Consider the following 21,923-nt stretch of genomic DNA (forward strand, 5'->3'; position numbering starts at 1 on the left):
AAACAAATGTTACCCCGACCTTTTAAAGCTGATAAAAAAAAGCAGTTTCATTAGAAATGTACTGATTGCCAACTTTTTGCTGCCACAAAGGATTTACCAGTACCAGATGCTCCTTAAACAGGCGCTGCTGTGAGTTTATCATATGGTATTTAAAGTGTGTCTCTCTCATATATATAGATTGAAAGAGAAAGACCACCCCACAAGTTGGATTGGGAATGTATTTATTTATTTTTTTAATTTACCCTATTTCCCGCACTATGAGGTACACTTAAAATCCTTCAATTTTCTCAAAAATCTACACTGCGTCTTATAATCCAGTTTGCCTTATGTATGAATTCTGGTTGTGCTTACTGACCTCGAACCGATTTTATGTGGTACACGGTGTTCAAAAAATGTTCTAGTACGACTATGGTAAGCTACGAAGCCACACTGCTTGATAGATTGACTGAGCATTACTCCTTTGTGAGGAGCCTCACAAAGTAATCTGGGTCCAAAACTCCGCCACTTCAGGTCACAAAGTGAAACGAACACCGCGACATCACTGAGCGTTAAAAACTGTCTAAATTCTTTCATCTTTAATAAAATGATCGGTGTTGCTGCTTTACCAGGTGTAACAATTAAAACAGAATGAAAACAGAATTTATTACATTTAACGGAGTTAGAAGTTAGCAGGAAGTTAGCTCGCTACACAGTAAAATTCACTGAGTAAATTTTACTCAAACTGAATAAAACTTTACTCTAAGAAAGACAGTATTTGGTCCCAGTCTAGATGGAGTAAAATCATGACTCTGGCAGAGTCATGAGTTAAATATACTCTATTTAGTGCAAATATTTCCAGGGTGCTGGAAAGGAGAGTTCGTCCGTTAGTTGAACCTCGGATACAGGAGGAACAATGCGGTTTTCGTCCTGGTCGCGGAACACTGGACCAGCTCTTTATCCTCTCCAGGATACTTGAGGGTGCATGGGAGTTTGCCCAACCAGTCTACATGTGTTTTGTGGACTTGGAGAAGGCATTCGACCGTGTCCCTCGGGGTGTCCTGTGGGAGGTGTTGCGGGAATATGGGGTGTCTGGCCCATTGCTACGGGCCATTCGATCCCTATACAACCGTTGCAAGAGCTTGGTTCGCATTGCCGGCAATAAGTCGGACTCGTTCCTGGTGGGTGATGGGCTCCGCCAGGGCTGCCCTTTGTCTCCGGTTCTGTTCATAATTTTTATGGACAGGATTTCTAGGCGCAGCCAAGTGGCGGAGGGCTTTCGCTTTGGTGGCCTCAGAATCTCATCTCTGATTTTTGCAGATGATGTGGTTCTGTTGGCTTCATCGGGTGAGGGCCTCCAGCTCGCACTGGAACGGTTCGCAGCCGAGTGCGAAGCAGCGGGAATGAGGATCAGCACCTCCAAATCTGAGGCTATGGTTCTCAGCCGGAAAAGGGTGGAGTGCCCACTCCGGGTCGGGGATGAGTTCCTGCCCCAAGTGGAGGAGTTCAAGTATCCCGGGGTCTTGTTCGCGAGTGATGGGAGAAGGGAGCCGGAGATCGACAGACGGATTGGGGCTGCAGCTGCAGTAATGCGGACGCTGCACCGGTCCGTCGTGGTGAAGAGGGAGCTGAGTGTAAAAGCGAAGCTCTCAATTTACCGGTCGATCTACGTCCCTACCCTCACCTATGGCCACGAGCTGTGGGTAGTGACCGAAAGAACGAGATCGCGGATACAAGCGGCAGAAATGAGCTTCCTCCGAAGGGTGGCTGGCCTCTCCCTTAGAGATAGGGTGAGAAGTTCGGCCATCCGGGAGGGGCTCAGAGTAGAGCAGCTGCTGCTCCACATCGAAAGGAGCCAGCTGAGGTGGTTCGGGCATCTGACAAAGATGCCCCCTGGGCGCCTCCTGGGTGAGGTGTTCCAGGCATGTCCCACCGGGAGGAGGCCCCGGGGCAGACCCAGGACACGCTGGAGAGATTATATCTCTCGGCTGGCCTGGGAACGCCTTGGTATTCCCCCGGATAAGCTGGAGGAGGGGGCTGGGGAGAGGGAGGTCTGGGCCTCTTTGCTTAGGCTGCTGCCCCCGCGACCCAGACAAAGCGGATGAAGATGGATGGATGGATGGAATAAATAAACCAGAAAAATATATTTTTGTTTTAGCAGCTACCTTTATTGTTCAGAGGAAACAGTATGGTACAATATAAAAACTGGAATCACCATGACTTTATGACACCTGTGAATCGAATGCTTTATAACAGAAAAGCTCTTTGGCATGAATTACATGAGGTCTGTCTCTTTTACACAGAACTTGAAAATCATTGAAATGCTCATTGAGACACGCTGTTTGCAGTGCAAAAGTAATCAACAATAACCTCTCATCCTTCACAACAACATGGTAGAACTTGGCATTTCACAATGGACTTTTATACAAACAACTAAATCTTCACAATAAATATTTCCATGGTGTTTTGCCCAGCTAACATTTAACACCTTGGTGTTGATTGGTAGCTGAAGAGTCTCTGCCATCTCACAGCCCCAGTCCAATGCATTTCAAGAAAGCATTTTACCTAGTCCAGTGGTCAGTCTCTTGGGGTCAAATGTCTGCCAACTGAAAGCAATAGGACTTTGATGTTTTGTTGCCAATGTTTTAATTACATTTTTGAAACTTTTCAATTGTTTTTTTAAAGAAGCTGCGTTTTGCTTCATTGCGTATGCACCAGCTATGCAAAAGTGGTCCTGTTTTAAGTATACATGTAGGATAATGCATCATGAAATGATGCTTTGGTAGCAGCTTCTTGTGTGGAAATAAACCTTTGAATAATCTGTGGTGTTTGGCGATCAAGTGTTTCAAGAAAATAGTGATACCTGTTGATAACACTGCTGAAAATACAATATTCACTATTTGAAACAACAGCAGTAGCAAATACCAGTGCTGATTGTTTGGACAAACTAAGTCTCCAAAGATGAGTAGTAGATGCCGATGTAAACACCAGGACTGGATGCCATTTAACTCCAAGTCATTTGAGTCCTTTCCCAACTTCACTTTAGGTGGCTTGTTGTTTTGTTCCATTTAGCCACAGTTAAAGCTCTTAATTCTCATGTCCACTTCTTTTGATGTTGTATACTGATCTATTGCATGTAACATAATCAGTTTTATTTCATATTGTGTGACTCCCTCCAAGATATTGTGCATAATATCAACAGAGAAATTTTCACATGTATTGAAGCACTGCAATGAGTTTAGAATCCAAAACTGTTTAACACCCATCACATAAGGCAGTCTGGGATTTGCCTCCATTTTTTGGCAATGTTCAGTATGAAGTGCTTGAGTTCGCATGATTATCTTGGGTGAATCCTCTGTAAACTCTTTCTGAAAGTCCTCTTTCTCAGCAAGACAAAAGTAGCAACAATATCTGGCACTAAATGATTCTAGAAAACCAAACAGACAGTGAAGACCAAGGTTGTCAGTAGTAACTTGGTCAATAGTTCCATGTACTGGGTCATCATACAGGGCAATCGTAATTCCATCCCCTCCAGGATTTTCATATGATTCACAATTGGATCAAGTATCTTAGAGAAGCCATATGTTCGGGATGTTGAACTTCTTGGCAACTGTGAACATAATAAAATTGCATTATACATTTGAAATAAACACCAGAACAAGGCAAAGAAAGTGAAATTAAATAAATTGAGCAAAATAAACCTAAACAGTTGGTATAGCAGCTATTATAACATCATCCCCAAAGCTTGACTGATTCACACTATGAAACACGCAGGAAATGTTGACGTTTTTTACTCACCGCATTCCAAATATGATCTGTAGGTCAGCTGGCCCTCAAAACTGATGTACTTCTGTTGTTCTCTGCACTTCACACGCACAGCTTGCATCCTTCATGAAATGAAAAGGATATTTTTAAATAATTAGATTTACTACAAATACTTACAAAATTGAACAAAACACAGGCACACACAAAACACATAGGGCTTAAGAAACATCTAAAACTGCACACTTGTGCAGACTGCAACCATGTATGTTTTTCAATTTGAGTAAAACACACGTGCTTGCTAAACTAACAGCAGTACACATACAAGATTCACTCCATTAAACACACATGCTCCTAACCAAAGATCAGGCGAAAACAGTCGTGTATGTGACTCAATTTAGAGTAAACCACACGTGCTTTCTAACTGAACAGGTGAAACATCCACAAACGTCAATCCTCGATAAAACACACATATTACTAACAGAACATCAGGTAAAAAAGTCAATTTTCATGACTCAGTTTGGAGTAAAACACATGTGCTCACCGACCTTTTTGGATAAAACATTGGTGCACTGGATTTGCTAAAAACACACTACTCTGGTCAATTATACTACCTAAAGCAGCTATTGAACAATGCTAAACTTAGTTTAGTGATATATACCTTAATGCTGTCTGTGAGTCTAACAACATTAATTTAGCAGAAGCTAAGGTAAGCATCAACCTTGCCAATTATGCAGCATGTAAGACCCACAAACTCTCAAGCTGTAATGTTACTTACAGACCTTTCAGATAAACAGAAATCCCCCATTTTATCCTAAATTCAATCATTATTGAGCACTTTACTCACTTACGTGGCTCACCGCTGACAGTTGTCTCTGTTCCACTGTGGGATAGTGGGCGTGGTCATGCCATATTACTCCAATGGAATTTCCTCTGTTTTTTTGCTCCAACTCTGGCGGCCAATCGAAATGAGTACAATCCAAAATGAGTGAAAATGACTCTTTTAGAGGAAAATAATGTTAACTCTGGAGAAATTACTCTCTCCATTTTCCTGTGTAGTTTCCACCTAAACATGATATAGCATGTTCTGACTAAGAGATTTTTGAAAAAAAACAAAAAAACGTAGAGCTCTGCTATCACTTTCAACATAAATGAAGACAGAAAACTAAACAGCAGTGACTTTTGTAGGGTTAGTGAAGTTGGACTAGCTGGTATATAATGATGTGCTCCGTGATCGCTAGCTCACAGCTATGTTAGCATAACATAAACACAGTGAAGCTGGAGGATGAATGCTAACTTTTTTCCACTCCATAAAAGTTAACGTGAGGGTTCCCGATGGTTAGGGACTAATGCAATAGCATGGCAGGATGCTATAAACGGACCAAACTTCAGTCAGGAGAACAACTGAGATAATCCATCCACAATACGACAAGGTTAGTCATTAATATACTGCAACAACATGGGAATAGAGCAGCTGCCAGAGAATTCAACATTAATGAATCAATGGTAGGGAAGTGTAGTAAGCAAGAAGAATGAGTTGAGTAAAGTTTGACTTATCTGACTGTTTTGTTTCGCTTAATGCACCTTATAATCCGGTGTGCCTTATGTATGAAAACAGACCCGTTCATCAAAAGTTGCTCCTTATAATCCGGTGTGCCTTGTGGTCTGAAAAATACGGTATCCTTCAATTTCAATTCAATTCAATTCAATTCAATTTTATTTATATAGCGCCAAATCACAACATAAGTTGCCTCAAGGCGCTTCATAGATACAGAGAAAAACCCAACAATCATATGACCCCCTATGAGCAAGCGCTTTGGCGACAGTGGGAAGGAAAAACTCCCTTTTAACAGGAAGAAACCTCCGGCAGAACCAGGCTCAGGGAGAGGCGGCCATCTGCTGCGACCGGTTGGGTCAGGTCCTTTACCAGAGGTCTAGGAGCTTGAGGGTCCTGCACACTATCTTTCTATTTCTATGAGACAACGATCTTCTAGGCAATGATCTTGGAAGTCGTTCTTGGGATCTGTTCGAGCTACTTGCCCAGTTTGGGCAATATTTATTGATATACAGACATGTTTTCTCAGAGTATTACAAATTATTCATATAGAATTATCAACTTAGTTCAGAACAACCAGACCAAGAAAGAGGTGAGGCGATTCTTGGGGCTGGATGGCTGACTGTTACCACCGGTTCGTGCCCGAACTTTGTGGACCTGACCGGCCCCCTGACTAACCTCAACCAATAAGGTGCTTCAGATCTGATGCCAGGAACTACTGTGATACTTGCAACACAGAAATGGCAGTGTCCTGGCAGTGCTTGTGCAGATAAAGAATGCTTTAGGCATGTGGATAATCCCTGCTCCACACACCTAACTTTTCCCTCCCTTTCATTCTGCAACAGAGGGCAGTTTTGTCCAAGTAGGCAAGTTGGGTTGACCGCCCAATTGTGTACATTAACTGGAAATTGTCAGATCAAGAAGGCCGGTATACCACTGTGGAGAAAGAGTGCTTTGGTAGGTTGTCGACTCTCTTTGTTATTACCTCCTGGACTACAAAATTTTTACCCTCTGCTCGGATCATGCACAAATTTGAAGCCATGCCAAAATACTACTAATAATAAAAGAAAATAAAGCTGCATCAGATACATGCCAAAGGCAGCACATATTCGTGGGATTCCATCCATCCATCCATCCATCTTCATCCGCTTTATCCGAGGCCGGGTCGCGGGGGCAGCAGCCTAAGCAAAGAGGCCCAGACCTCCCTCTCCCCAGCCACCTCCTCCAGCTTATCCGGGGGAATACCAAGGCGTTCCCAGGCCAGCCGAGAGATATAATCTCTCCAGCGTGTCCTGGGTCTGCCCCGGGGCCTCCTCCCGGTGGGACATGCCTGGAACACCTCACCCAGGAGGCGCCCAGAGGGCATTCTTGTCAGATGCCCGAACCACCTCAGCTGGCTCCTTTCGATGTGGAGCAGCAGCTGCTCTACTCTGAGCCCCTCCCAGATGGCCGAACTTCTCACCCTATCTCTAAGGGAGAGGCCAGCCACCCTTCGGAGGAAGCTCATTTCTGCCGCTTGTATCCGCGATCTCGTTCTTTCGGTCACTACCCACAGCTCGTGGCCATAGGTGAGGGTAGGGACGTAGATCGACCGGTAAATTGAGAGCTTCGCTTTTACACTCAGCTCCCTCTTCACCACGACGGACCGGTGCAGCGTCTGCATTACTGCAGCTGCAGCCCCAATCCGTCTGTCGATCTCCGGCTCCCTTCTCCCATCACTCGCGAACAAGACCCCGAGATACTTGAACTCCTCCACAACCCTTACTCATTGTTTGGTAGATTTTCCAGTGAAGCCTCTACAGCCAACTTCCATATGGTTATTGTGCGTACATATATACATCTTTTTGTATATAACCCCCCACACACCCCCACCACCACCACCACCAGCAAGATCATGCTTTGGGGTAAAATAGACCATTTAACAAGATTAACTACAACACAAATCTTCATTAATTATTTTAAAAGCTTGCAAAGGTGGTATTCTTAGAATATTTCCAACCTGATAATGCCATAACTGTAAAAACACTATGTTATTCACCGTGGAGCATCATAGAAATTACACATTTTGCTGTGATATCTGTGCTCCCCCTCTTCATCAAACTATATAACATTACTCAGCATTACTGGGATACACAGTGTCTGTACCTCTGCCAAGCATCCACCTTTTTATCTCTCTCTCTCTCTCTCTCTCTCTCTCTCTCAAACACACACAAACACACACTTTGCATTTCCCATGCAATCTCATACACACACAGCCCCACAAGCAGAAGTGACCTTGCCTCCCATGGGAAGGACCATGTTTAATTGTTCATCAGCACTTTCCTCAGTGTTCTGCGGGCTGGGAATTAAAGGAGAGGAGGAGAGGGAGAGAAAGGGGAGTGAAGTAGAGAAGTTAGCTCCCAGGAGGATACCAAACACAGAGGGAGAGGAGAATACAAGAGAGAAGAGTAGAGAAAACCAAGGCATGTGCCTAATTGTTTTGGAAGCAGATGGACAAACAATCAGGCAAACACATTCTCTAACGTAATCAACTTCAGCATGATGAGCATCCTGAGAATAAGCCCAGTAGCATTGTGAGTAATTGTTCTATATGTCTAGTTAGATTCCAATAAGAGCGCAGTAGCATTGATGTATTGTTAACAATATGGTGAGTAACTGGGGAATGATATGCTATTTAAACCTTCGTAAATCACACTGAAACATTAAACTACTGCTTTAATGGTACATATATTGGTCCCTCAGCTCTTTTGTACCATGTATGCTGACTAATCATCTGCTGACCAAATAGACTGTGATGTGTGAAGTGATATTCACTGATTTATTTCCATCTCTTTTCTCTTCTCTCCCTCCCTCTATGTTCGCTCCTTAGAATGTCTTCTATCACTGCTGTTTTTCTTCCCTTGCTTTCATTGTCTGTGCACCTCACCCTTCCTCTCCTTTTCACTCTCTCTCCAGACTTGTGACTAGATAGGGTGGCAGATAGTGATGAGCCAGCAGTGGCCATGCTCGGCTGCTTTGGCTAATGGAACTCTCCTGTCTCTACAAGGCCTCACAATGTAGTCCAGAATAAAGGCCTTATCTTGTGATCTTTGTGTGGGTGTATTTTCTCCCCCCGAGCATGTGTGCATCATGTCATCCCACAGTGAGCATTGTAAGGGGAAAATAGCACAAAAGAAACACAAGCATCAAGTTAATCATACATTTTAACAAGCCACAAAGTCGTTTTGAGAAAGAAAATGTGTTTGACTTTGACAGCAGGTTTTATCGTTTGCTGATGACCAATAAAAACTGCACAAACAGCAAAACTTGTACAGCTCCCTTTCGGTCAAGTGGAATTGTGTTGGTCAGGCTGATGAAAAAAGGATAATAAACATGGTAAAACTATATGAATGTTGTTTGGTTTATTCAATGACCTAAGCCTCAAGCTGATGTTAAACTTGTTGAATTGAGTAAGAATCTGCTGGGTTAATGCAAGCCAGTTGCTGCATTTCAGAGCTGTGAACACTGTTGACACTCAAAACCAGTGGAATTCAAACACGACGTGCTTAATATGAATTAAGATGTGTTAAATAGTATATTAGCAACACTGCATCAGGTATAAAATAGATTTTAGCAGTGGCAGTAAATATTGAAATAATTCCTGGACTAATAAACGAGGTGGCAAGATGTGTGGACAAGATTTCCAGCAGTGAAGCTTTTTCCATTAGCTCAACTAACATTGACATTATAGAAAATACATGAAAATTCACTTCTATGTTATGGAGAAAATATGAATGCTTTTAACAGTTATAACCACTGTGGTTAAGGCTACAGCCAACTGGGCAACCAGTTACAAGAGCTGGCATTTGTCTCAACTCAACTTGCTCTTTCAAGAGAAAAACAGAGGGTACATTCATATACATACACAATGTTGTCAATACAGTCACACATGCTGTAGCCACAAAAACATATGCTATAAACTAGGATACATGGTAAAACAATAAATCTGTCTTAGATGGCAATCTGTACTAGAGAGATGTTTTCTCAAGGTGCATATGTGGATTAATTAACTCACCGTATACTAGGAAAGTGAAAAATATCCTCAAGCACATTTCTATTTGCCATTTTTGCCAGTGAGATCAGGCTTCAAAGCTAGCCTCATGAGCTCACAAATTACCTCTTTTCAGTTCAAAAGAACTAATGAGAACATGCAAGGAGAAGAACATGTGAGTGCTAACTCCCTGAGTTTAACTTGGATAGGTTCATGCAAACAAAAAACAGTGTTTTTCTCAGTCATGCCACTGCAATTATTGCAGATGCACTTAGCCACTATTATCCAAATAATTAACATGGCTGTTGAGGCAATAACTTATTGCAATGTTTGTGTTGATCTTTTTCATTAACAAACTGTATGACTTAATTTCACTCATCCTCAAGGACTGACCATAAAAGTTGGGCTCAACTGTAATATGCTTTTATTTCCCAAGTAGTACTGATTTATCACCTGCTCAGACATGATAGGTACATTGCAGTGCACCTATCATTCCAGTGAGTGTGAAAAACAGAAGTTTTTCATGCACTGGCAAACAATCACACAGCCGTCAGCTATTGTCAAAATATTTTTATTAGTTTCTTTTAGCTTGAATTTTTTAAACAGTGAACGTGTAGAGGACATCTTGGCCCCAGAATATTCACTGGCCCCGAAATATTAGCGGTTGTCCTCTGAGGCTAAATCATGCGCTAAGCTTTCCATATTGTAGTAGGTTGTAAAAACGTTGGGAAAAATGTTTTTTTTTTGTGACAAAAACATTTCTCCGGATTAAAATCCTACTTCAGATGAACAGTTTTTTGGATTTTCTTACCTTAATGATTGAGCATGCATCATGATAATAAGTTAGTTATTAAAACGTTTTCCATGCACCATTATTCTAGTTCACACATGTTGTTCAAGGTAGTTAGCAAATAGAAGCTCATCTGTTTTGATGATAAATGACTGGAGCCTTTTTTCTGCTAATGCTAGCTGTTTTTTTACACAAGGAACAAATTGTAACGGATCTCAGAGCAGGTGAGCCAACGGCAGCTTGCCTCACACACTGCTCTCCTGTCAGTTTACTAGTGCTTCATCGACAGTGTGCAAAACCACCAGACAAACACTGCTGGCCTCTCAATTTGCTCAGTTCAAGTCATTGTTAACAGGAGATGGACACACCTGTAAAACAGTGAAAGCTATGATTTCCTTTAAGTAGAAAACAAGTACAGGTTTTAGCAACGATAGCCCACTGTGGCAGTATGTCAAGGATGGATGTGAAAAGGTGAGCAGTTTCATGATTGTGCTGTCTGAAATAAAAGGAGACAGATCACTTTACTTTAGTACATTTTAGTTTATGTCAGTTTTTAGATTTGACAAAGCAAGCAGTACTTGCCTTGCTTGTTCTGACAGAAACCCACTGACCTGTACATTGTTGCATTCATCTTTCCCTGATCCTGAAAAGTCTCCCAGTTCCTTTTGCCAAAAAACATCCCAACATCATGATGATGCCACCGCCATGCTTCACTGTAGGAATGTTGTTGGCCAGACGATGAGTGGTGCCTGCTTTTCTCCAGACGTTTCACTTGGCATTGAGGGCAAAGAGGTCAGTTATTGTTTCATGAGATTATATAGAATGCAATTAATTTTGTTATCTTTTCATGAGCAAGCAATTGAAGACCTGAAATTAATTCAATTCAATTCAATTCAATTTCTTTATTGTCCCACAAGGGGAAATTAGTTAACTCAAACAAAGAAGTAAATCATTGTAAAAGCAAGGTCAAAGCCATAAAACTTTGATTAAAAAATGTAGCCTGTATATAACAGACAGTTGCTACAACAGGCAAAGTGCTACAGAGAAAAGACAGAATAATTTATTACCATTTATCATTTTTTCATATTCATCTATTTTTCAGTTTCTCAATCTATAGGTTAACCTCAGTATGATCCACATCAAGATGATATACTGTGCATACTGTGAATGTGTTGGTGTGTAAATGTGTTTATAAATGTGTCTATGAAGATGCTACAGGATGGAAAGGAAGAAATGTTTGGTGGATCAATGTGTGTATTGTGATGCTCTCAATCTTATTCCCTCTACTCTTTGCTTTAATTCACGCCCTTGCCTTGCTCAAGGCTTTATGCAAATGCACACTTAGGAAAACAAATGATATATGAGTGAAATGAACCCCACATAGTACATAAATAAATGTATGGGAACAGCAGCACAGATTGTTTGCACAAACCTATTTTCCCTCCTCTGCCTTCTTCCATTTCCTCACACTTCTCCTGTGAGCAGAAGGAACTGCCCTGTGGCCTTATTACTGCAGTTAAACATGTTTAACTGTGTGTGTATTTGTGCAAATTTGTACTTGTCTGTCTGATGAACTGTTTGTGTGAGCTTGTATTCATTTATGGGGCTTTTTTGTATAAACCTCCTTTACATTTGTTTTGTTGATGTGGTTCTTCATGCAGTACTGTGTGACTTTATTTAGAGAAGTGAGTGGTATGATCCGAAAGAAAGTGAAATAAGGAGATCAAAGGAGGATACAGTTAATGCTGATGATACTTGCAAATTCTGTGGCCGCTAACATGGTTTATTTACTTAATTTTGCACTACAGAGAACTAGGGCTGCCACGATTAGTCGACTAGTCACGATTATGTCGACTATTAAAATCGTCGACGACTAATTTAATAGTCGACGCATCGTTTGAAGCTTTGTAAGATCACAAAGGACGCAGGAATGAGTAGTAGGATTTAAGAGTGTAATAACGGACTGAAACAGAAGATGGCAGCACTGCATGTACAAGGATGCCAGCTGCCGTTAAACCCCGAAGAAGAAGAAGCTGTGTCCCAGAATTCATAGCGCAGCCCAGCGCAGTTGTCAACAATGGCGGCAGCTAGTTAGTTTTAACTTTACTCTTATTATTCTTTCTTGGTCACAAAATAAACGTTTAACATATTTTCAGGCGAGAATGTAGCTGTGTAAACCTCAAATATCTGCTCAGTTTATCAAGACACCACATATTTTCAAAAGCGCTCCGACGTTTTCGGAGACGTCTGTTACCCACTAGCTCGTTAGCTAGGCGGGGGCAAGGCTAACTAGAGCCGTGAGAACACCGGACTCCCGGCAAATCGTTTTCAAACCCACCGCCGTCTTTCGCTAGTCAGGTTAAACATATATATAAGTCACTTAGATAACTTAAAAATGTTATTGTTTGGCTTTCTTTAGTATTTTATTTGTTCCTGAGTAAATCGGTTTGGCTGAGATTAAAGTTATAGTTTTTGCACAGCTAAAACTGTCAAGCAGACAGCTGATTATCAGAAGTGTGAGACGCTGGAGAATATACTCCGGTGTCCTGTTATATTTTAGAAAGCAAGGAGTTTATTAAACTTCACCGAAACAATCTGCAAATTTCATTAAAAATTAATAAACTACCATCTTGTCTTTATTTTTAGTTAGCACAAACACTTCAAGCTGTAAGCTAATGATAGTTATATAAGACCAGATGCTGCTGGTGCAATAAGCTGTACGTCCAATGGATGATGATCTGATTAGTCGACTAATCGCAAAAATAATCGGTGACTAGTCGACTATCAAAATAATCGTTTGTGGCAGCCCTACAGAGAACTTACGTGTGCATGTGTCTACATAAATAGGAATGTTAATCTCTACAGTGCATTGATATGAATGGATTGGCCTGGTCACAAGCTGTAAAGTATGACACATGAACGAAGAAGTCATATCTCAGCTCAACTTTCAGAGGAAAAAAGAAACCGATAGAGCTGAAAACACTCTTCATTGTAATCCTCACAGCATAAAATGAAACCACATCACAGTCACACTCTTTTCTATAGATAGAATAATCAAAACAAACATTCATATGTTTTGAAGACTCAAATACTCTTACTAACACACACAAACACAGGGTTAAATAATCTCTAAATAACTGCTACAGTATGGTCTAATTATCAATTACAGCAAATGTCTGTTAAACCTTTTAACTACTTTGGTCCTCATTAACTCAAACAAAGGCATTCATTAACGGCTTAGCCCTCTCAGGTATGAAGCCACACACATTTATACAGACACATGTGCAGTACTCATATAACACAGTGACATACTACAGTGTGGAGGTTCAGGGGCTACAGCTTCTTACTTTAGTGTACTTGTGATTCATTTTTTAAATATGCATTTTACATGTGATCTTAAAATGAAAAACCGGGCAAATGAACCTTTCATTCCGATCAGCTCCTCTAGTTTTTCTTTCCTTCTTTCTCATCTCTATTCCCTTTGTGACTCACACAGCTCCAGTATGTATTAAAACTGGTATGTTCAAGCATATATTTTTTAGTCAGCTCAGTGCAAATTCCTGTATGATCATGCCCTTCCAATGCTGTTTACACCAACTTTAAAACAAACTTTTCATTAATTCTTGTTTTGTTCAAAACGTACGATACAAAACATGTTACATATCCGATTATGGTATGACATGGTATGACGGTGTGAACAGCACAAATCCGTTATTTTACAATCTGATCCAGGTCATTTTCGTATGTGGTACTGAATCCGATACATATCTGATGTTTTAGAAAGCGACTGCTGTTTGAATGGTCATGTCGCATTAAATCTGTCTTTTACGTTACTGACACAAGACAGACACCAATTATCAGCGCCGGAGAAGACATCGTGAACGCTTACTGGCCATCCAATGTAGATGTTAGTGAAACTGTTGGGAAGACAACGTTGGAGAAACGTGAACATTTTATTTGTACTGTATAATCTGCAGATTCTGACAGAAATTTCCAACTATTCTTTGAAGCACCGCTCCTCTCTAAAACAGCAATAAGGATAATTATTAGGCCACATGTAAATAACAAAATAACTTTATAACTTAAAGCAAAATTGGGAAACGTAAAGTCCGAAACAAGTCTTTATGTTAAGGGCCATCAGTCAAACAATACTGTTTGGTTTGGGTCTAAATAGAGAGCGTGGGGTTGTACATTTCCGGTAGCTTTACTTTGCGGTCAATCGCTACTGCGAAGATATACTCCAAAATCATGTCCAAAACTCGAAAACGGAAAGATCACGTTAAGTTACAAAGAGGAGAAGGTGGGAACACTGACTGCTGTTGTGTCATAAAAAAATCTAATGATCAATTTTGACCTTTAAAAAGTTTAGATCGATCAGTTGCTTACATCACTCAACACAAGCAGAACTGCATTACAAAAATCAGAAGACACATCGTCCACATTCAGAAGAACATCTCTGTATAGTGACAGTTATTATGATTTAAACAGGCAAATGTTCAGCATTCAAACTACAGGTGAAGTCAAACCAGATGTTTCCCCGTTATTGTCGATATCAGCTAGTCAAGTACACACCTACACAGCATGTTAACAAACCGTGAAAAAAGCCACACAAAAAATGAATGATTGCTGGTAAGGGTTTCTATACATTAGTATTTACGAAGGGTATGTTGTGACATACCTTAAAAATTACAGTGGTCCCTCGCTATAACGCGGTTTACCTTTCACCTTGCTGTTTCGCAGATTTTTTAGTGCAAGTTTGCATGCTTTTTTTTTACGTCACATTGTGTCCTGCGTCCTGATCGCTGCAGACGATCTCCTCCGTGACGTCTCTCCTGTACAGTACAGAATCGCTGCATCGATCGCTAGCAGTGTGACTCTGCAGTGCAGTACTGTATGTCCACGATGTCCACGAAACGTTTTGCACCGTCAAAAAATAAAATTGGCTACTTGATTTCACCTATCGCTGGTTATTTTTAGAACATAACGCCCGCGATAAACGAGGGACAGCTGAGAAATATAACATTTGAATCCCTTTTCTCTTTTGCTCTGAGGCGCGGGGGAGAAATATCGACAAGTCGATGAACATCATTTACAGATATATTCGGTAAATGCCCAAGACATCTATAGAAATGTAAATCGCCGCTTGATTCATTCATTTGCTTAACTTGTTTTGGACTGTAAACAAGGTGTGAATAGGACACTGGAAACAAAGCTCCCCACGGGAGTTTCCGCACCGGAAGTAGCATATGCTAACGTGCACATAGTCAATTTCCCCCTCCAGAGGTGGGACCAAGTCATTGTTTTGCAAGTCTCAAGTAAGTCTCAAGTCTTTATCCTCAAGTCTCAAGTCAAGTCTCAAGTAATGTCAGGCAAGTCAGAGTCGAGTCTCAAGTCACTGGTGTAAAAGTCCGAGTCAAGTCACAAGTCTGAAACTTTGAATTTAAAGTCCTTTCGAGTCTTTAAAAAAAAAAACGAAAAAATAATGTTGCAGTTATATGCTAAAAGTAAATATTAGACCATGTAGTTTTTAAATCTGTGTTTTTCTCAACACATGACAAAATAGTGAACTTAGAAAATATACACAAATTGTGAAATTGCACCTCTTTAAAATGCAGCTCAATTAAACCTAGCTCCAAGAATAATTTTCACCGACAGTTCTGAGATAAGCTGCATGTTATTCTTGGATGCGGTTGTAGGACCGGCTTTAAAATCGCATGACAAAAATATCATACACATTAAAAAAAACTGTATCTCCAACGTAGCCTGTACAACATTTGCTAGTTAGATGAAGTCAGCTATCTCATCTTAGCATATTTATAATCATACGGTTCTTGGAGTGAGTGCATACACTCATGAAGTTTAGTAACTTCAGGTCACTGCAACAAGCCCAGGTACAGTTTACCGACGGATGGGTACAGGACCTTGAAATGCACTGTGTAGAAAGTAAAGACCATCGTATGTATCATAAGTTTACCAGTCTCACAAATTGTCGTCATAAATACACATTCCTTAACCGTTTATTAATAGGACCTTTGAGCTCAACGGTAATTAATTAGTAGTGGAAATAATTTCTGGTACCCATCACAGAAATGTAGCAGTGACAATAATACTGTATGCTGTAATCGTACTGGGCAATTAGTGATACAAAAAACCTGTTTTATCCTGTGAATAAAAGTATATGTTTTTGTCAATGTACCATAATAACAGAAGCGAAACGCAATATTGTGTCAGGACAATTTACTATTTATGCACAATAAATAAAGGAGCATAGCGCGACAATTTCTGTTCAGCGCCAGACTTGCTTGTAACCTATATCACTAATTATGTTATGAAAATGACGTATTAACTACTAAAAAACACTGACCTTCGTGTAAATGCTTGGAGCAGACTAACCTGTGAGCTGGAGGGTTCTGGGACGTTATATTTGGTCTTTGAATGGCTGCAATCCAGGCCATCCGTCCCGTCTTTGTTACTTCGGAAACATGGCTAGAACAATTTCTCTTCAACGACGTAATCCGATAACAACCGATCTCTTTACCCGTCGGCTTCCCGTGGCTGTCATGCGACCGGCTATTGCAGTTAATAATACAACAGCTTCTTGCCATTTTTGTGTTTCTTTTTATCGCTGTGTAACTGATTTTAATTGAAAGCCTGCGTGCGCTAGTACCGCTTGCCACGAGTTCCCAGAATCCTTTGCGGTTCTACCCGTGAATGACGTCACATTTTCAATCTCTATATAATATGCATGTTAAATTTTATATTTGGGGTAAAATATCAAGTCTTTTCAAGTAAACCGGTTCAAGTCCAATTCAAGTCCCAAGTCATTGGTGTAAAAGTCCAAGTCAAGTCACAAGTCTTAGAACATTTTTTCAAGTCAAGTCTAAAGTCATAAAATTAATGACTCGAGTCTGACTCGAGTCCAAGTCATGTGACTCGAGTCCACACCTCTGTCCCCCTCCACCAAACTTTACATTTGACAAAATGCAATCAGACAAGTACCATTCTCCTGGCAACTGCTTGAGCTAATCTGAAGGCCAAATTAAGTTTCAGAGGTCATTGTAATTGACACTGCAAAAAGTTGGTGACCGCTGCACACTATGGTACTGAGCAGCCGCTATTTTTTTATCTACAGGTTGGATCATGGAAGCGTTGTCTTTTGGATATTGAGGCCAGAAATCTGGGTGCTTGTTTTAGTGGTGATCAAACTATATTTCTTAGATGCACAGGTTATCAGAAGATACTCTAAATTTACTTTTTTTTTGTTTATGTGGCTAATCAGCTTTGTTCATAGACAGTAAAAAGCTTTATATTTGATTTTATTCAGTCACAAGTCTACAAGTGACTTATAACAAATGAGCACTGATAAATAATTTGCGACAGGGTCTGGTTTGTAGCAGATCAATAACTTTATCTCAGTGCTGATAGATGTTATGGAAGTCACAGTTCTTTACAGGACCATTATATTCCTTCCCACCAAGCTTTGTTGATGGAGCTTGATTTGTTCAAAGAAGTGATTGTCATTTAAAGAGGAATGCACTTTGTCCAGTGTGATACCAAAATGTCAGATGTACACTATAGTACTATAGTGACATTCTCTAGCAATGGGCTTTTCTTTAATAAGAACAACCATGAGGAATGGTCCTCACAAATATACATAAAAGTATAAAAGGTAGCACAGACTATTGCTGCCACACAAAAGGGGAAATGCTGAAAATTTAAAACTAATGGTACATTTTAAATGTTTGTCCTTATTTTCAACAAACATACTTTATATTCTTTCCATATTTTACATTCTGATTGCATCTTATCACCCTCTCTTCTTTATAGCTCAGATTTTGTATTGCAGTGTTTTATCCCTTCATGTTTTTGTTTTGTGGGAAATATAATGTGTTAAGTCACTGGAACTACTGCCAAGCACCACACATAGGCAGGCCATTTTACAACTCATCCACAATTTGATAGTAATTTCACACTTGAGGAAGGCAGTCATGACAATACCCTCTCAATGCATGTGGAGATCCTCGCTTGTTGGATAGCACAGTTCACAACATTAAGGACAGCTTGAGCAGTTATGATTTATGTGGTTGGTTAATTTGGCTGTCTGGTATTTTGGGATAAAGGAGATCATTATGCTTTTGAAAGGCAATGCACTAAGCTTCTTAAAGTAACTAATTCAGCATCAGGGCAAGTACAGTACTGCCTGAGATGTGGTGGTATATTGTGTTTATACCAATGGGGACAAAAGTATGGCAAAAGAAATAAAAGAGATAAATAAAAGAAACTCAGTGTTTTAGTTCAATTTAGGAATTTAAACAAAACAATGTCAAGCACTGTATAGCAGATTCTTAAATATATGTGAAGATCAAAGTGGTACAAAATAAACTTTATCACACAATGTTTTAACATGCAGCACCAAGGTATTTTTATATGTTGGATGTACTATCATGATAGGCCAAAGTCAGCAAAAAATGAGTAAAACTTGCCATGTTTCTAGCATTAATCTAAAGTTTTATTTCCCCCTATTTTTGTTCTCTACCCACAACTTTGATTTTCCATGAATACACTCATATGTTTACCTTCTCACATTGCCTGCAGCGCTTTCTTTCACCTGTGCATATTTCTACGTAGGGATAAATAGGTAGATTTAGCTGATTTTTATTTTATTTTATTATTTTTGTATTCTCAGCACTGAACTTGATGCATACGCTTGAACCTGCCTGAGAGAAAAGGTAGACAAATATTTTAATTAGGGGTTATTTTTTGTGTCATTTTTGATTGACAGGCAGATAAATGCAGCGCTTTAGGCAAAAGAAAGTGTTTGTGTGACAATAAGGAACAGGGATTTTAGAAACAGAAGAACACAAATAAAATCCTACATAAGAAGCAAAACTTGCTAAAGTTTAAGCAGCTCCATACGGAGAATTCAAAAGGACTATTTGGAACTATTACTTCTTGTACTAAAGTCTAAGGAGCTTGGAAAGAAACGCGTCTGGACTTCTTTGAGTTGCTTGAAGACGTTTCACCTCTCATCCGAGAAGCTCCTTCAGTTCTAGGGTCAAATGGTGGAGAGTCCAAGATTTAAACCCAGTGGGAGTTTCCCCCCAAAGTGGGACAAAGGACCCCCTGATGATCCTCTACCTAATCATATGAACCAAGGTGTGAAAACGGGTGTGGGTCACAATCAGCCAGGGTTTCGGGTGAGCTCATTGTGAAACCTGGCCCCACCCATTCATGTGATTTCCTGAGGTCAGATGGCCCAGGGTGTGAGTGGGCATCTGGGAAGGGATCTCAAAACTGGATTATAGATGGCAGAGAGTTGGTGTCGTAAACCACCGCCTCTGTTCAAAGATGGTCGCTCACAGTGGACGTAAATGGCTTCTTTCACTACTCTTTCAAACCATCTGTCCTCTCTGTCCAAAATGTGAACGTTGGCATCCTCGAAAGAGTGACCTTTGTCCTTTAGATGCAGATGAACTGCTGAGTCTTGTCCCGTGGAGGTGGCTCTTCTATGTTGTGCCATGCGCTTGAGAAGTGGCTGTTTGGTCTCTCCGATGTAGAGGTCTGGGCATTCCTCGCTGCACTGTACAGCATACACCACATTGTTAAGTTTGTGTTTAGGAGTTTTGTCTTTCGGGTGAACCAGTTTCTGTCTGAGTGTGTTACTGGGCCTGAAGTACACTGGGATGTTGTGCTTGGAGAAAACCCTCCTGAGTTTCTCTGATACACCGGCTACATAGGGGATGACAATGTTGTTGCGTCTGTTTTTCTTATCCTTCCTAGTTGGTGTCTGATTTTCTTTTCTGTACATCTTTTCTGACTTTATGAACGCCCAATTGGGATAACCGCATGTTTTAAGTACTTCCTTTACATGTGTGTTCCTTCTTTTTCCCTTCAGGCTTAGAGGGAACATGTTCTGCCTGGTGGTGTAGGGTCCTCATTACCCCAAGTTTGTGTTCCAGGGGGTGATGGGAGTCAACAGTGTTGGGTAAGTTACTTTAAAATAGTAATTTAGTTACATTACTAGTTACTTCTCTCAAAAGTAACTCAGTTACTTCAAGTTACTCGTTACTTTCAAAGTAACTAGTTACTAGGGAAAGTAACTTTGGTTTTACTCAGAATTCTCTTGTTAATGTGTTGCTTCCATAACTTTGCCAGTCTTCTAGCTTGCTTACTTGCCACAAGTGCACTGTGCCACCTACCAATAGAAAGGAAAAGATAATGTGCATATTTCCACGAGAGAAATCCCACGCCTGGACCGTCATTGACTACTGCCATGATTCTAGCCTACGTCACAGCGTCATGTGCGCCTTTTACATCCAACACAAAAACTGCAGTCGTGGTGCTTTCGATTGTACTCAGAACTCGGAAATTCTGCCTTCTGAATAGGAAGATGTAGGTAACACCAGACTGCAGATGAGCTGCATACAGGGCTGGACTGGGACAAAAAAATCGTCCCGGGCATTTTGACTAGAGACGCCCACCATTATAGGAAAAATCATAAAGCCTTTGAATGAAAATAAACACTGTTGTGAGAGTGATGTACACTGTTTTGATGGTATATATGCGTCAATCTATCAATCGTTTGTTGTAAGATTCAGATAATTATTTTTTTAAAAGCTAGACATTTTAAATGAGAATAAGAAAGAAAAGTATTTGTTTGTGCCCCCCATTCCCTGTTAATGCCCTACATGCCCCCCTGGCAACACTTTGCTAGACCCGCCCCTGCACAGTTACCAGCTGTCAGCTACCTAAAAAAGGATCCTGGTGTTATTTGTCTCTCAGAAACCGTTCATAACTTCCCTTCAACTCATTCATGTCACCTAAAAGGTAAACCTGTTTCTCCATCACAGCTCTGATGATTCAGTAAGGACATCTCCTGGTTTCATCTTCATGTTTCCCTCTCACCAGATAACCAAACCATATCATGACCAGCAGCTTTTTTGCAGCTGTGGCTCCAGCAAACATCAGCTGATACTAGAAATTAATATTAAATAAATTCTAACAATAGCTGATCAAGCTTAAACGTGCTGCTGTTGTTTAGCGCGACATCCGCTGGTTTGAGTGAGCGATAAACAAACAAGAGAGCCGATCAGCTGATCACTGATCAGTTTTCATGATTGAAGTAGAAACGGGAGAGGGAGGGGGGAGAATGAAAGAAGAAGAGGCAGCAGTGCAGCGTAAAGACACAGAATAACTCCAGCTTTGTGCCTTTTTCATTGTAGCTGAATTACGGGACAAACTGTTCCCTTTCACCTCAATAAGAAACGCGTAATATTTTCTCTGAATACCAGACAGGACGGTTGGCAACTCTAATAACTTATGAACAAAATAAAGTTCAACATCAGTAACATAGCACCCACCCAGCTGTATAGAAACTCCGTCATGCTAGCTAGCACGCAGTACGGAAAAAGTCAGAATAACGAAAATAAACTCCACCTAAACTTGGTTTATATCTGACCCAGAGAGACTGCAGGTCATAACTTCTTACCTGAAGTTCAGTTCACACTTGGACCGGCGGCCGCCTCGGGTCTCTTTTCCTTCTGCGTCCCTTTTCCTTCATCCACCTGCTGGCCTCCACCACTTGCTAATGTTACTGAATCTGTGGAAGCTCCGCGATAGCCACCACACGAAGTAACGAGTAATGAGCCTATCTAAATCCCAGTAACGAGTAACGCGTTCCTGATTTTGGCATAATAACTAGTTACCGTGCTCGTTACCACAATAATAACGTAGTTACTGTAACGCGTTACTTAATAACGCGTTAGTCCCAACACTGGGAGTCAAAGAGGAGGTACTGGTCCGTGTGAGTG

The 21,923-nt window shown here is 40.7% G+C and overlaps 1 long non-coding RNA gene across 2 annotated transcripts; it reads right to left on the minus strand.

Annotated features, from left to right (window-relative positions):
* Positions 1-2,704: 2,704 nt before the first annotated feature.
* Positions 2,705-16,528, minus strand: LOC309707839. 2 transcript variants are annotated; one of them, XR_014277084.1, is made up of 4 exons: positions 16,507-16,528; positions 4,590-4,690; positions 3,775-3,863; positions 2,705-3,586 (listed from the first exon to the last, which is right to left on the minus strand). It is a non-coding gene; the product is annotated as an uncharacterized lncRNA (long non-coding RNA). The 2 variants fall into 2 exon arrangements; XR_014277085.1 differs by having other exon boundaries at positions 4,586-4,690.
* Between the last annotated feature and the right edge of the window lie 5,395 nt (positions 16,529-21,923).

This window comes from Aulonocara stuartgranti (assembly GCF_965226115.1).
Source record: "Aulonocara stuartgranti genome assembly, chromosome: 6".
In the NCBI taxonomy this organism is placed as follows: domain Eukaryota; kingdom Metazoa; phylum Chordata; class Actinopteri; order Cichliformes; family Cichlidae; genus Aulonocara; species Aulonocara stuartgranti.